This window comes from Penaeus chinensis, chromosome 23 (genome assembly GCF_019202785.1).
Source record: "Penaeus chinensis breed Huanghai No. 1 chromosome 23, ASM1920278v2, whole genome shotgun sequence".
In the NCBI taxonomy this organism is placed as follows: Eukaryota; Metazoa; Arthropoda; class Malacostraca; order Decapoda; family Penaeidae; genus Penaeus; species Penaeus chinensis.
Window position 1 is genome coordinate 4712160 of NC_061841.1, and position 17500 is coordinate 4729659.

The following is a 17500-nucleotide window of genomic DNA, read 5'->3' on the forward strand; positions in this document are numbered from 1 at the left end:
CCTTTCCTCCCTCTTTATCCATCCATCTCTCTTTCCTCCCTGCCTCCCTCTTTCCGTTCCGTCCTCCCTCCCTCATTCTTCTCCTCCATTCTCCCTTACTCCTCACTCCTTCCTTTATCCCTCTTCCCCCTCCTCCCACATCCCTCCTCCTCATTCTTCCCTCCCTCCATTTCTCCTCAACCACTCCCTCCCTATCTCCCCCACTCTATCTTCACCCTACGCTCTCCCTCTCTCTCACCCCTCACCCTCCCTCCACCCTTCTCTCTCTTTCTCCCTCTCTCTCTTTCTCTCTCTCTCTCCTTATCTCTCTCTCTCTCTCTTTCTCTCTCCCTCTCTCTCTTTTTTCTCCCTCTCTCTCTTTATCTCTCTTTTTCTCTTTCTCTCTCTCCTTTCTCTCTCTCTCCCTCCCTCCCTTTCCCCCTCCCTCCCTCCCTCCCTCCCTCCCTCCCTCCCTCTATCCCTCTCCCTCCACCTCCCTCCCTCCCTATCTATCTGTCTTCACCCCAATCCCTCCCTCCTTCTCTCCCTCCCTCCCTCCCTCCCTCTGAGCCCTCCTCTCTCGCGTATGTCCCTGAAGGTGCAATGCCTCCCGCGCCTCCTTGACCACAAATACCCGCTTCCTTATAAGGGCATGTGTGTGAGGAATCCGCGACCGGGGGGCATGAGGAGGCAAAAGTTGTGAGTCTTTTTACTCATTTTTAACGTTATTTTTTTAAAGGGTGTTGGGGGTGGATAGTGAGGGTGTTGGTGAAAATGAGTGTGATGATGGTGATGGTGATGGTGATGGTGATGGTGATGGTGATGGTGAGGGTGGTTTGTGATGATAGGCTTGTTATTGTTTTATTTTTCGTTTTGTGATGAGTGATTTTCGTTTTTTTTTTGGAAATGGGATTGAGGTGATGGCTATTTTGATGGTGGTGAAAATGACAACGATGGTGGAGAGTGGTGGTGAAAATGGCAACAATGGTGGTGGTGGTGATAATGAAAAAATTAAAATTAAAAAAAAAAAATGTTTTCTACAGGAGAATGAATGATGGGAGGGAGAGGAAGTGAAAAGGAAATTTTAAGAAAAAAAAAAAAAAGGAAAATTGCAATAAAATTTGCAATTCTGATCAAAACACATGACTTGATAGATTTACATAGAAATACCTGAATGCAACTTGAAAAAAATATAAGAAGACACAATATATATACGAAAATATATACCTTTCTTCTTTTATTTAGAAATGAAGATTTTCTCTGAATACATGACTGTCATGGTGACAAAATAAGATAAAAAAAAAAACAATAACAACAACAGCAATAATAGTGTTAACAACCATGATAACAAAAATCATAAACAAAATAATTATAGAACCTGCACTATTAAACACGATAAAGAAGGCGATAAACAAACCCGCATAACAAAAAATCGACAAATACCAAACAAACAAAAGTAAACAAAAACAGCGGTCGTTACCCTTGGCACTCGCAGTTAAACCAGCCAGTGTTTACTTAACGACCGGACCCTGTGAACTTGTGTGGTTTTTGGCCGGTGGTTTTAACAGTATAATGGCATTTTTCTAGGTGGGAGGGAGGGGATGGAGGGATAAAAAGGAGGGAAAGAATGCGGGAAGGAGGGAATGAAGGGTTAAAAGGAGAAAAAGGGTGGGGGGAAGGAGGGAGAGGGTGGGGGAAGGAGAGAAAGCGTTAGGAAAAGGAGGGGGGGAATGGAGGGGTGAGAAGGAGGGAAATAATGGAGGGAGGAGGGAATGGAGGGATAGAAAGGAGGGATAAGGTAGGGGGGAAGAGGGAAAGGGTGGGGGAAGGAGGGAAAGAATGCGGGAAGGAGGGATAAGGTGAGATAAAGAGTGAGGGAGGTAGGGAGAAATGAAGATGGGAATGAGGGAATGTAGGAGGGAGGGGGAGAGAGAGAGAGAGAGAGAGAGAGAGAGAGAGAGAGAGAGAGAGAGAGAGAGAGAGAGAGAGAGAGAGAGAGAGAGAGAGAGAGAGAGAGAGAGAGAGAGAGAGAGAGAGAGAGAGAGAGAGAGAGAGAGAGAGAGAGAGAGAGAGAGAGAGAGAGAGCAACAGAAAGACAGACAGAAAGAAAAAGACAAAGAAACACAGAAAACAAATACTTAGCATCCCCCAATTCCCCCAAAAAAACGAAAACGAAAAACAAAAAGAAAAAGCCCCAACGAAAACGAAAAGAGGCAAAGAGAAAATCCAGACTGGACGTCCAGGCGATCCAAAAATAAGAGGCAATAAACCAGAAATAAGCTGACAACCAAAAGAAGAAGAAGAAGAAGAAGAAGAATAGAGAGAGAGAGAGAGAGAGAGAGAGAGAGAGAGAGAGAGAGAGAGAGAGAGAGAGAGAGAGAGAGAGAGAGAATATACTAAAAAATATTATAAGGCAGAACTAAGAGGAAGGAAGGGAGAAGAAAGAAAATAGAATAAGAAATGAAAATTGATGAAACAGAGAGAAGAGTAGAAGGAAAGCGAAAGAAAGAAGGCATAGCCATTAAAAAAGAGAGAGGAGAAAGAGAAAGAAAGAATAAGCAATAGCAACAAAATCTGATAAAAAAAATGAAAGAAGATGCGGAGAGGGAGAGAGAGGGAGAGGGAGGGAAAGAGAGAGAGAGAGAGAGAGAGAGAGAGGAGAGAGAGAAGAGAGAGAGAGAGAGAGTGAGTGAGAGAGAGAGAGTGAGAGAGAGAGTGAGAGAGAGAGAGAGAGAGAGAGAGAGAGAGAGAGAGAGAGAGAGAGAGAGAGTAGTGAGAGAGAGAGAGAGAGAGAGAGAAGAGAGGAGAGAGAGAGAGGGGGGGGGAGGAGGGAGGAGAGGGAGAGGGAGAGAGAGAAGAGAGGAGAGAAGAGAGAGAGGAGAGAGAAGAGAGAGAGAGGAGAAACTAAAAAAATGAAGAAGACAAAGATAGAAAAAGAAAACAAGTTCAAAGTTTTAACAGGAAAAAAAAAAAAAAAAAAAAAACAAGACTGTACGTGGACTAGTCGAAAGAGAGAGATAAACTAAAATAAAAAAAAAAAAAAGTTGCGAGAAAAATATACCGATGAAGTTTGGGAAACAGGAAAAAAAAAACAAACCACCTTGCAAAGCGGGCCCCCCCCCCCCCCCTTCTTTTACCTTTTCACCCTCTACTTTCAATTCTTTTCCCTCCCTCTTTCTTCTTTTTCTTTTCCTCTCCTTTTCTCTTTCATTTCTTTCTCTTCGCTTTCTCTTCCCTCATTCTCTTTTTCTTTTTCCCTTTCTTTTATTTTCTCTCTTCTTCTTCCTCTTCTCTTCTTCCTCCCCTTTCTCTTCTTTCTTTTCTTTCCCTTTCCTGTCTTTCCTTTCACCCTTTCTTTCTTCCTCTTCCCTCACTATTCTCTCCTCTCTTCTTCTTTTCTCTACCTCATCCCTTTTTCTTTCTTCCTCTCTTCTATTCCTTCCTTCCTTCTCTTTTCTTCTTTTTTTCTTTTCTCTTTTCCTTTCATTTTATTATCCCTTTTTTCTTCTTTCTTAACTTTCCTTTTTTCTTTCCCTCCTTTTTTTTTCTTTCTCTTTCTTCTTCTCTTATTCTTTCTTCTTCTTCATCTTTCTTTCTCTCTTTGTTTTCCTTCCCTTTTCTCTTTCTCCTCTCCCCTTTTCCCCTTCCCTATTTCTTTCCTTTCTTTTTTTCTTACTCTCTTTCTTTCTCCTTCTCTTTCTTCCTTTCATCCTCTCTCTTTCCTTTCTCTTTCTCATTTTTCTTTCACTTTCATTTCTTTTTCATTTCCTTTTTTTTCTTTCTCCTTTCTTTTCTACCCTTCCTCCCGCTTCCTTTCTTTTCTTTTCTTCCCCTTCCTTCTCTTTTTCTCTTTTTCCTCTTTCTCTTTCTTTCTCCTTTTCTCCCCTTTCTCTTTCTTTTCATTCCTTCTTTCCTTCTTACTATTCTATCATTCTTTCTTTCATCTTCATTTTCTCTTCTTTCCCTTCCTTTCCTTCCTTTTCTTTTCTCCTTCTTCTTCCCTTTCTTTTCTTTTTCTTTTCTCTCTTTCTTTTTTCTTTTCCCCCTCTCTCACCTGTTCTCTTCTCTCTTCTTCACTTTCCTCCCTTCTTTTCTTCTTGACCCCTCTTCCTTCCTGCCTTCTTTTTCTTCTTCTCTTTAATTCCATCTTTCTTTCTTCTTTCCCTTTTCTCTTTTTCTCCTTCTTTTTCTTTCTTTCTTTTCTTCTTCCCTTCTTCGCTTTTTCTCCTTTCTTTCCTTTCTTTTCTTATTATTTTCTTTCCTCTTTCTTCTCTTTCTTTCTCTTCTTTCTTTCATCTCTCTTCTCTTACTTTTTCCTCCTTTCTCTCTTTCTCCCTATTTTCTCTTTCATTTTTCTTTTCTTTCTTTTCCATTCTTTCCTTTCCTTCTCTTTTCTTCTTTCTTCTTCCCTCCTCATTACTCACCTTTCTTCCCTTTACTCTTTTCTTTTCCTTGCTTTCACTTTTCCTTTCTTCTCTTTCTTTCTTCCCCTTTCTTCCTTCTCTTTTCCTCCTTCTTTTTCTTTCTTTCCTCTTTTCTTTGTCTCTTTTTGTCCTTTCTCTTTCTTCTTCTTTTTTCTCTTCCACTTTTCTTCTTTATTTCTCTTTCTCTTTCTTCTTCTCTCCTTTTCACTCTTTTTTTTCTTCTTTTAACCTCTTCCCTCTATTCCTCTTTCTTTATCTCTTTTTTCCCTTTCTTCCCCCCCCTATTTGTATCTCTTTTCTTCTCCTTTACCATTCCTTTTTTTTCCTCCTTTCTCTTTTCGCTTCTCTTCTTTCTTTCCTCTTCTCCTTTTTTCTCTTTTCTTTTCTTTCTTTATTTTTCTTTCTTTTCTTCTTTTCTCTTTTTTTTTCTCTTCTTTCCTTCTTCTCCATCCTTTTTCTTCCTTCCTTTTTCCTCTTCTTTCTTTCCTCTTCTTTCTTTTTTTTTTTCTTTTCCTTTCTTTTTTCCTCTTCACTTCTTCCTTTCCTCTCCTTCCTTCTTTTCTTCTCCTCCTTTTATTTTCTTTCCTTTTTCTTTTCTTTTCCTATATCTTCTTCTTCCTTTCTCTTCTTTTCCTTCTTTCTTGTCCCTTCCCTTCCCCTTTCTTTTCCTCTTTTCACCTTCTTTCTTTTCCCCTTTTTTCATCTTTTTCTTCCCTTCTTTTTTTCTTTTTTCTCCTCCTCTTCCTCTTCTTTTTCTTTCTTTTCTATTTCTTCCTTTCTTCTCTTTCTTTTCTTTTCTTTTTCCCTACTTTTCCTTTCCTTTTCTTTCTCCCTCAATCATTCTCGAGCTCTCTCTAAAATATTAAACAAAAATATAAGGGGGTGGTAAACTAAAAAAGAATCAACTCTAATACATCAATGAATCCAAAAAAGCTATTAAGACAAAAAAAACACAAAAACCCCTCTACACACCCCCCCGACACTCCCCCCCCACACCCCACAGACCCCCCCCAAAACTCGCTCTCACCACCCACCACTCCCCCACACAACCCACACTCCACAATCCCCACCCCCCTACGCTACACCCTCCCACCCCCACAACCCCCACCACCTCCACACCCCACCACCCCTCACCGACACCACCCCCCCCCCCCCCCAATCACCCCTGCCACCCACCCCCAAAATCCCACACCCTTTCCCTCCCCACACACACCACAACCCACCCACCCGCCCCCACCCCAACCACTCAAACACACCCTCTACCCACCACACACACCTCACCCACACCACGCACACACGCTCCACCTCTCTCGTCTCTCCATCACTCTCACTCTCTCTCTCCTCGCTCTCCTAGTCCGTCCCTCTCGTCTCCGATCCTCTCCTCTTCCTCCATTCTTCTCAATCCCTGCTCAGACTTCGATCAACTCCACACGTCTCCCAATCAGCACACCTCTCTCTCTCATCTCTCTAAGCTCATCTGAATACACAAGACCTTTGCCAAATACGTGGTCGAGACAAGGAAAAAAGGAAAACAAAATTGAGAATATCAAAAATAACAAACGAAGAACGAAATCAATACAAAAAGAAAAAAATAAATACAAAAAGAAGAGAAAAAATAAACACAAACTGAAAACAGATAGATATTTTTTTTTTTTTTTTAATGCAAAATAAAGATAACTCTAAAAATAAAAATGACGTAAAATAAATGAAAAATAAATAACAATCAAGCGCAGGGCAACTGCCGGCATGCAATCGGGAAACACTCTGCACTTCGTATCCTTGGTCACATATGCAACACGCCTCTTGAGATTTTTCGAGTCGATCTGACTTTTAGATCTGATGGAAAACGTGTTCAAGATTCTAAAAAAAGCGCAGTGCTGCTTAGAGTGTCTCCTTTCTCTTTCTCTCCATCACTCCAATCGTTCAGTGATCAGTTGTCTCGGTTGACCTCGTCTCTTTCCACATTCTCTTCCACATATCACCTAACTATCTCATTCTCTCTCACATCATAAACTCCTCGTCTTACGTTCGGTCTCGGTCTCGTTCTCTCCTCTCAAGCTCCTTATCTCTTGCGATCGGAACGGTCGGGATCTTTCTCCTCTCTCATCATCTCTCGTCTCACTGGGGTCCATCTCCACCAAAAATCTTCTACCTCCTCGTAAGTCCCTATAGCTCCTCGTCAGACTATCTCCCAAAGTCATCTCTCTCATCTCTTCTCACCTCAGCCTTCCCTCTCCACTCTAACCGTCAATACTCATCTCCTCTCTCTCTCACAGCTCATCATCTCACTCGCTCTCACTCAACTCACCCTCTTCCCTCGTCTTCTCGATCAACCGCTCTCTCTCTCCTCGTCCTCTTGTGTTTTCTCTTCTCTTTAGATCCTCATCTTCTCATCCGAAACTCTCTCTCTCACTTCTTGCTCTCTTCATCAACTCTACCTCTCTCTCTATCGGTCTTTATTTTTTCCCCTCCGGTCCATAGTCATGTGTTTGTAGAGGAAAGAAGGGGGAGTTAGATAGAGAAGACGAAGAGAAAAGAGAAACCAGAGAAAAGAGAAAAGAGAAAAGAAGAGAAGAACAGAGAAGGGAAGCGAAGAGAAGAGGAGAGAAGAGAAGAGAAGAGAAGAGAGAGAGGTCATTGACCGGCCGCACACCTCGAACACATTAAGGTAACTCTCCATCCTCCCCCCCGATCCTCCCCCCCTCACCCCCCCCCCCCCACCCCTCCCGCCCCACGCCCCCCCCCCCCCCCTCCCCACGCTCTAGAGGGAGATCCACTCCCCAACAGACACGCCTATGACCTTGGCCTTCACAATTCCGGAATTCTCGTTCGTCTCTCTCTAAGTTTCGCTCGGTGGATCACACTACCGCGCCGTCCTCAACAACAACACTCACCCCACCCCACTCACTCCCGAATGCATTCTGACAATCGGACGATAAGCAAAGAAGTGCTTGAGGAGGTGTTGATAAACGAATTGTAAAAGAGCGAACACGACAATCTAGCTTTAAAATAATAAAATTAATAACGTTCTATAACAGAAGTGTTTTTACGAATACCGCGAAGTGGTTTAAATACTGTTTTAATAAATTGTTTTTAATCTAAACTCATTCTTCGCGTAGGGGAGGGTGTTATAAGGCAGGAAAGAATGCGTCCTGCGCGGCATGGCCAAGCGCACACAACACACACACACACATACGCACACACAAAAAACACACTACACACACACATACACACACAACACACACACACAACACACAAAGGAAAAGTAACTAAAAAAACAAACAATATCACATACATACGCACACGCAAAACCTATGAGTGTGCAACACGGAAGTTTGGTTCTGTTTGAGAGAGAGAGAGGGGTGGGGGGGGGTGAGAGGAGAGGGAGAGGGAGAGAGTAGGGAGGAGGGAGAAGGGAGAAGGGAGAGGGAGAGGGATAGAGGGAGAGGGAGAGGAAAGAGGGAGAGGAGAGAGAGGGAGGGTGGGGAGAGGGAGAGGGAGAATGGCGAAGGGAGAGGAGAGAGGGAGGTAGGGAGGGAGGGAGGGAGGGAGGGAGGGAGAGAGGGAGAGATAGACTGAAAAAGTCTCTCTGACAGAACAGAGCAAAAGAAAGAAAGAAAAAAAATATGACAAGGAAAAGCAACAACAACAGACATAGAACAAGAAAAAAAAGAAAGGAAAATAAAGAAGAAAACAAAACAAACCAACTTCGGAACACAAACTAGAACGCCAGAACGAAGGCCAGACGACCAAACAAAGCAACAAATAACAAAAGACTCAAAATTCAAAGCAGGAACAAGAGGGCAATTCATTTCTTACAGATTCCTATTCTTTATGTCTTCCTCCCCTTTTGCCTTACAGAATCTACTATCTAATACATCCTCATATTAACGAAAACAATACTGGTATTTTTTTTAAGCATTTATATTCTCTCTATCAGTTTATTTACTTGGTTAAAGATTCTTTGGAATGATTGTACGATATTAATAATTTTGGGGGATATTTTTCTTCGTAAAAAATATATGTAATCTTTCTTCCTTACGTGTTCTTTTATATATTTTTTTTTTTTTTTTTTCCCTCAGCATTATATCAATATGACATATTGCATATCACTGAAAAAATTCAATTAAAAAAGAAAAATAGGAATATATACTGGTAAGTTTAATATAAAACATCGCTTTCAATAATTATTTCCCAATTTAATATTTAACACATTATCAATACAAAGTGATGAAAGAACTTACAGACAAACCTTAAGGCAATTATTACATTCTCTAGCTCCTCGTATCTACTTCTAAATTCCACTGTCTACCGTCCTCAAACTCTACTTCTACTTCAAAAAAAATCATTATTATTGTGTTTTAGTTGTTTCAACCGTATTATTTCTCCCTCCACATTTTCCTATTTCCTTCTGCCCTCCAAGGTGACTGACTTGAGGAACCTATCTGTTTTTCTTTTCTTTTTCCCCTGTCTCCTTTTTTTTTGTTTCTTTTTTTTTTTTAAAGTCTAATCCCATATTTGCATCAAACATCGTCCACCAAAGTAAACGGGAAATGGCGCGATGCTCCTCCTCCTGCTTTTTTTTTTTTTTTATTTTTTTTTTTCTATTTAAAATTTTTTTTTAAGTGATGAATATTAGCCGCGAAGACAAATTGACTCTTCCCAGCAAACAGGTCAGTTCCGAGTCCAGTTCGTGTCCGCTCCGTCTTGCCTCCTTCGGGAAGCCTTAGGAGGTGTTAGGTTTCTATCTGTGGCTACTACTGCTGTTGGTTGCTTCCCCTCGTTTTTCTGCTCCCCCACTTTCTAAATCCAAAATTAAAAATGATAATGATAATGAAAAATAAATAAAAAAACAAAATGATAAAAATTTATGACGATGATGATGAATATTAAAATTTAAAAAAAAATAATAATAATATAGAATATTACATTCTTATTAATTATACAATATATAATTAAAATTTCCACCAATTTACTCTGTCATCGATCTGATTTTCCCTTTTCCTCCCATTTCCTTTTTCCATTACGCCTTTCCTAATTATCTCCATAAACCTTCTCTTTTTCTCTCTCTTTTCCTCTCTCCTCTTCTCCTCCCTCTCTCTCTCTCTCCTCCCCCTCTCTCTCCTCTCCAAACACCCTTCCTCTTTCTAAACTCCCCCAAAAAATCCCAAAACCCTCCTATCTCCTCTCACCCTCCCACCCCCTCCCCCCCCTCCCCATAAAACTCTCCCTACTCTTCCCTCTCTCTCTCCCTCAACTTCCTTCCTCTTCCTCCTTCTCACTTCTCTTCTCTTCTCTCTTTCTCTCTCCCCTTTCCCTTTTCCCCACCTTCTCCTTCCCTTTCCCCCCCCCTCCCTTCCCCCTCTTTTTTCCCCCCCTTTCCACCTCCCCCTTTTTTTTCCTCCCCACCCTCTCCCCCTCCCCCCCCACCCCCCCCCCTTCCCTCCCTCTCCTTCCAAATCCCCCCCCTTTCCCCAACCCCCCTCCCCCAAACCTTTCCAAACCCCGCACCTTCCCCCTTAAAGAGAAAAACCCCCCCCAAAACCCCCACCCGCATCAGGTCAAAAAAAGACCCCGCAAAAAAAAAAAAAAACCCAGGTTCTTTCCCCCCCAAAAATCCCATTTTTCTTTAGCCGGCACGACTTAAGCCTCCCGAAGATGAATATAATCGGTTGGGACATTTTAAAATCCCGATCCCTGTTAAATTAATGTGTTCTTTGGGGCAAAAAATTGAAGTTTTTTTTTTTTTTTTTTTTTTTTCATTTGATTTTTGAATTGTTTCTTTTTGTTTTGTTTGTTTTGTTTTTTGTATTGGTTCATTTCTTCTTTTTTTTTTAGTTATTTATTTATCTATTGTTTTATGTTGTTGTTTTTTTGTCATTGCTTTTGTTGCGCATTTTTGCGAATAAAAAAGGGCAGTTCATAACAAACTTCTTTAATAGTAAAATTTTAATTTAAAAAAAAAATGGCTAGTCTTGAAAATTATTTAATTTTCAGTTAACCCCCTTTTCTTTTAAATTAAATTTATCTTTGGGTATCATATAAGGCCTTCGCCGATATTTAACCCCCTCCCCTGCGGGACAGCAAGAATTCTCTCATTTCTCTCCTCTCTCTCAAATCTCTCCCCTTTTCTTCCTTTATCTCTCTATCTCTCTCCTTATCTCTCTCTCCTCCCCCTTACTCTCTCCCCCTCTCTTTATCCTCATTCTCACCCTTTCTCCTTTTTCTCTAAATCCTCTCTTATCCCCTCTCTCCCCTCTCCTTAAATCTCTCTCTCTTCTCCTTATAATCCCCTTCTCCCCTTTAAAACTTCTTTCTTTCCTTTCTTTCTCTCTCTTCTTCATCTCTCTCTCTCTCTTCCCCTCCCCCTCTCCCCTCCTCTTTTTCCTTTTTAAATTCTTTATCCTTCCTCTCCTTAAATAATCCTATTCCTCCTCCCTCAAATTTCCTTCTCCCACTCTCACTCAAATCATAAACCTCCCCCCCTTAAACTTCTCTCTTCTCTTTTCTCTCTCTCTCTCTCCTTTCCTTTTACCTAAACTTTCTATCTCTTTCTCCTTATCTCTCTCTTTCTCTCTTTATCTCTCTCTCTCCTTATCTTTTCTCTCTCTCCTTATCCCTCTCTCTCTCCTTATCTTTTTATCTTTCCATATCTCTCTCTCTCTCCTTATCTCTCTCTTTCTCTCTCCTCTTATCTCTCTCTCTCCTTATATCTTACTCTCTCTCCCTCTTGCAAGACAGTTACAGAAAAGAAATTAAGCTAAATATCCCATGCATGAAAATCAATCCTAAGATCACCATTGCTCTCTTTTTCTTTTTCTTTTTTTTTTTTGAACGTGTAATTTCTAATGCACAAATTTTTCAATGTTTGCAATGGGGGATGTCTTCTTGTTGCAACGACGCTCTCCCGTTCTTAACGTATCCTAAACTACCTCCCCAACCCTTCTTTCTATCCTTACCCTACCCCAACCCCTCGTCCTTCCTCCTTCCCCTCCCCTACCCGTTAAATACCCCCCCTCCCCCATCCCCTTCCTCTACATTCCCACCCCTCCCTCCCTCCTATACATACCCACCCTTTCCCCCACCCGTTAAATATGCACCCCCTTCCCCCACCCGTTAAATACCCACCCCTTCCCCCACCCGTTAAATACCCACCCCCCTCCCCCACACGTTAAATACCCACTCCCCCTCCCCCACCCGTTAAATACCCACCCCCTTCCCCCACCCGTTAAATACCCACCCCCTCCCCCTAACACCTGATCTGGAGCTCCCAAAGCAAGGAAACTGAAGGTAAACCAGACGCCAGCGGGACACGCATGCTGATAAACTGAAGGCTATTAAACAGGGGTGGATCCGAGCGAGGCCCGAGTCCCGTAAATTGTACCGAGATCAGATCCGTCGGGTGTGGCTGAATGTGACTGTGTGTGACTGTAATTTTGTGACTGAGCGTGACTGTGTGGCTTAGTGTGACTGAGCGTGGCCGTGTGACTGAATGTGACTGTGTGTGACTGTAATTTTGTGACAGCGTGGCCGTGTGACTGAATGTGACTAATTTTGTGACTGAGTTTGACTGTGTGGCTTAGTGCGACTGAGCGTGGCCGTGTGACTGAATGTGACTGTGTGACTAATATTTTGTGACTCAGTGTGACTGTGTAGCTTAGTGTGACTATATGGCTTAGTGTGACTGAGTATGACTGTACTTATGTGACTAAGTGTGATTGTGTGGTTCAGTGTGACTGTGTTTGACTGCAATTATGTGACTTAGTATGCCTGAGTGTGACTGACTGTGGTTGCGTCTTGATGGGACTGAGCCTGGTCTGTGGCTGAAAGGAATTTGATGAGAATGGTAAAATATTGTTTGTTTTATTGACGTTATATGTATGTTTATGTGTGTGTGTGTGTGTGTGTGTGTGTGTGTGTGTGTGTGTGTGTGTGTGTGTGTGTGTGTGTGCGTGTGCGTGTGCGTGTGCGTGTGCGTGTGCGTGTGCGTGTGCGTGTGCGTGTGCGTGAGAGTGAGAGTGAGAGTGAGAGTGAGAGTGAGAGTGAGTCTGACTCTGAGTCTGAGTCTGAGTCTGAGTCTGAGTCTGAGTCTGAGTCTGAGTCTGAGTGTGAATGTGAGTGTGAGTGTGAGTGTGAGTGTGAGTGTGAGTGTGAGTGTGAGTGTGAATGTGAGTGTGTTTGCGTGCGTGTATGCGTGCGTGTGTGTGTGTTCTTGTGTGACTATTCGTTTATAAACAAACGCACACACATGCCAGGTATGAAAGAATTTCCAAATAGGTAAAAACATAAAAAAGTTATATTAAAAACATGCATAATTCCCAATCTAATTAACACTATAATCCCCCATTATTTCAATTTCGCCCAAAGGAAAGATTTTTTTTTTTTTTATCTGAGGTGTTACTCTGCCAACTTTCACTACAGTTGCAATGACATACGTATAACTAAGACCCTACATGGACGTTCTGTACCACCGTGGAAAATGTCGGACCTAAGTGTATATTATACGACTGCCCCCAAAAAAGACAGTGTCCCCCCTGCTATACTTAAGCAGTATGTACTTGCAATTATAAATGAGCATCTAGAAACTCTTTCCAATGCATATGAATGCTACACTGACGGATCCTTGCAGTCTGGGAGCAGAGCAGGATGCGCTTTTGTTGTATATAAAAACAATATTTTGCAGCACCAGGATTGTAGGAGGGTTCATGACTGGGCTAGCACTATGCAAACCGAGTTGGCAAGAATACTCGTGGCCACCGAATTCCTATTGAATCAAGGCTCAGGGATCATTTTCTGCGATTCACAGAGTGCTCGCCAGGCTCTGAACACTCTAGACAAAGGTGTGGTAAATATTGCAAAGGACATCAGGATAAACGTGTATCGTGCAAAAGAACGAGGCCATAATATACGTTCCAATAATATATTCCATCGCATGTTGGAATCCCTAGGCATGATCATGCTGATCGCCTAGCAAAGTCAGCATGTGACAAACAAAGTGTGGATATAGATCTTGGGATACCTCTTTCTAGGATTTTATACATCATTAAAGCTTCCTTCAGAGAGGACTTGACTGAGTTGATTAATTATCAACGCCCTGAAAGCTGTAGCATAAAGCACTATGACTGGTTTAGGCAAGATTTATTCATCTATGGTTTATATAAAACAAGAACAAGACAGTGTGATGTTGTGACTGCAAGAATCAGGCTTGGATATAGATTGTATTGGCAGGTCAGTACAGTTTGTAATGTCGAAGAAACTTAGTGTAAACTGTGTAATGAAGAATATAAGCGAACACTTGTAGATTATATCTCAGAGTGCCAGGTGTACAGCCTTTTAGACCACCTGGCATGAGGTACCGAAAACTATGTAACTACTTCATATCATATGATGTCTTAGAAGATATACTTATGTTGTATCCTAAATTTGGAATGTAGTGTCACATAACCGCCTATCAAATGTATTAATGCTTTTCCACGCCAAGCTATATGCCGGCGTGGCATATGAGTGGATAAAGGACTGTGCAATTGTTCCTTTCCTTAAACTGATAAAGTACTCATAACAATGTTATAGGCTAAAATTCAAATGTAATACCACTATGTAATGTTATGACCATGCATGACAGCTTGACCACGCCTGTGCAGTTAGCCAGGGTGGTAAATAAAGGACTAAACTAAACTAAAGTTGCAGTTTCATTTCACTCTCGAATGTATTTCAACCACTGACCTCTAAAGAAGAATTCACGACCTATTTTGATTTTGTGCACTACTTTCACGAACCAGTATGTCTATTATATCGTACCTAAACCCGATAACATTTTATGCATATATATGTATGTATATGTATATATATGCATGTATATACATATATATAAATAGATAGATAGATAGATGTACCGTATATGTATACATATATACATATACATGTTTAGATATACAAATATACAAGCATGCATATATACATACATACTTACATACATACATACATACATACATACATACATACATACATATATATATATTATCACTGGGTATGAGCTTACTCTATAAAAGTGTTCTACAAGCCCAGTTCACTTGAAATGAAGAACACTGCATAGTCCATTCCTCATGCGTGGTTAATACCGCTAATCCCAAGCAACAAGCGGTTTGCAAGGAATTTGCAAAATATTTTCATCAGTGACACACTAGAACAACGGATGGCTTAAAGAGACTTAAACAGAACGTAGGCCTCGTTGTGATGCAAGCTTTGTTGCACAGTTCAAAAGTAGAGTATTCGGAAATAACATTATACTGTGCATCTATTACTTAATTTGTCTAACATTATCACGCAACTATGAAGGCAAGAGATAGATATATCAAAGTATAGTATCATTTAATTTCCTATCCAAAAATAAATCTATCGAATAACAAACACACACACACACACATATATACACATATATGTGTGTGTGTGTATATATCTATGTATATGTATATATACATATATACACATATCTATATTATATATACATCTATATACATCTATATACATATATATACGCGCGCGCGCGCACACACACACACACACACACACACACACACACACACACACACACACACACACACACACACACACACATTTATATATATATATATATATATATATATATATATATGTATGATTTATATATGTATCTATGTATATATGCAAATGTATATAATATGTATATACATTTATATACAAAAGTATACATATACATACATATACATGCATATACATACATATATACATACATACATACATACATGTATGTATGTATGTGTGTATATATATATATATATATATATATACGCACACGCACACGTATTTATATATGTGTATATGCATTATATATACATATGTATATATGTATATATATGCATACATATATATACATTTATATATATACACATTTATATATATACATATATGCACACATTTGATAGATACTTCACTGTCTATTAACATATACCTCATCTCATTACAGATTCACTTAAACTTAATTAGTCACGTTGATGATATGCAAATCAGGTGATCAAATAAAGCAAACTCAACAAAGTGCCATCGCAAGCAGACATTAACGCTGATCACTTAACTCCAAAGTCATTAACAGGCGTTCAAACTCCTGGTTTTTATCACGTTCAACAATGTAAAAAATAATAAATAAACAACTACTCATCTTCAATCTCAGTTTGTTGATAAAATAATGAACACTTAACAAAATTATATGTTATTGATGTGAATTTTTAACACATTCTATCCAAGCTTCAAGTGAAAATTAATAAAATAATAACAATAATAACAACGGGCGATACACACTAATAATGTATAAATAGACAACAAACACAAAATGAAAATAATAATAGCCGACACTGATTACAAGCATTAAAATCAATGCATATTTGTATCACTATTTTTTTCTCTACTAACGTCCCGATTTTCTTGTTTTTGTTTTAGCTTCGTAGTCTTTCTAAGAACATGATCCAAATTCATCATCTTTAAGGCGTGTCGTGTGTTGACCTTGTGGAGGTGAGGCTTGTGGTGGGTACATACACCCTCTGGCCTCAGGGTCATGACCACCTCGCCCTGTGCCCCATACTCTCTCTAGTGAGATACCCTATAGCCCCATCTCTCCGCCTTCACTTTCTACCATAATCTCAACTCCATGCACTTTTCTCTCCCCCCTATTTTTCTGTATTATGTCCCTCCCTCTCCTCGTCCCTCTAACTACATTCTCCCCCCCCTCCTCCTCCTCTTCTCTATTCTCTGTACCTCTCTCCATTCCCACTCTTCTCCCCTTCCCCAATACCGAATCATCTCTCCCTCTATATTTCCTTTACCTATACCCCATCTACCCTCCTCCCCCCTCCTTATCCTCATTATCCCAATGCCATTCCCCCTGCCTCCTCCTCCCCTCCTTCCTATCTCCTTCCCTTTACCCTTACATATATTTCCTATACCAATGTCCTCCTCTGACAAACCTATAACTAGGACCGAGGTCTAATCTCGTTAATGTTCTAGATATTTCCCGTCAATAATAAATATTGACATACACTGTCTCTGAATACAAAGGACCCACGGTTAAATATGTATTCATATATGTGTGATTCACTGCAATTCCTTCCTCTATCACAAATGGACATAAACAAGTGTGCTTCTGCAAAGCTTTAACACACACATTACATGCACGGCACTCTTCCAAGAAACCAATTATAACCCCCCAACGCACCTGGAAAATTGGGAGTATAAAATAGAGACGTTACCCTCAGTAATAAAAACAATAACAAGTGAATTCTGGCTGCAATGAGCTCGCTGTCTGTACCGTCGATTTCGTCAGCACACAGCGGCAAGGGGCAAGCGAGCGATCACCTACGGACGGCACGAGCGAGGCGAAGTGGGCACCCGCACACCAACACACCAACGGCCCAACTGAACCCACCGCCGCCGCACGCAGCCCACCCTGCCTCGCCGACACACGCCACTGTTCCAGACCCCATTACTCTTACGCTGTTTCTCCGGCTGGAAACTTTCGTTGCCATGTACCAGCTTGCTCGTGGTCGCGTTCGCTCCGCCGCGGGTTATGTGACGGAATGTCTTTTCGAACTCGGCCTACATTAACCGCGGGGAGGTGTGTTCGGATCCGTGCGTTCGAGCGCGGGAGTGGAATCTACAACATCGAAAATTAACAACAGCAAAACCCCGAATAATTTTCATCTCTCATTTTCACAAATGAATTAGTCATTTTAGACGCCAATTCGCAAACTATTTTGCCTTATAACCCAGACAGGTTGACTAATCGAGAGCCAAATACAGGTGACATACGCGTTTGACAAGACAAAGGCGCTCTGGTGAATCCTGTTGTCCTGTCAAAGCTGATCGTAACAGCGGGAAGATTATCACAAAACCAGTCACGACAAAATAATCTTTCAAATCAAAGGATTTTCCTAGAGAAAGAGAGAGAGAGAGAAACATCGCCAATTTTAAATAATTACAGAGGGGGGGGGGGGGATAAGGGTTGTTTGGCAAATTCCTTAATGCAGAGGTAATGCTAAGAATTCTTATTTGAGAACGGTTATAGTACA

General features: G+C 41.0%; 1 protein-coding gene across 1 annotated transcript in view; it reads right to left on the minus strand.

The window, feature by feature from the left end:
• LOC125037636 (serine proteinase stubble-like) overlaps positions 1-16833 on the minus strand; it is a 38006-nt gene extending 21173 nt beyond the window's left edge. The window contains exon 1 of the mRNA XM_047630838.1: positions 16682-16833. The gene's annotated coding sequence lies outside the window, so the exon portion shown is untranslated. The remainder of the gene's footprint in view (positions 1-16681) is intronic.
• Positions 16834-17500: the final 667 nt, after the last annotated feature.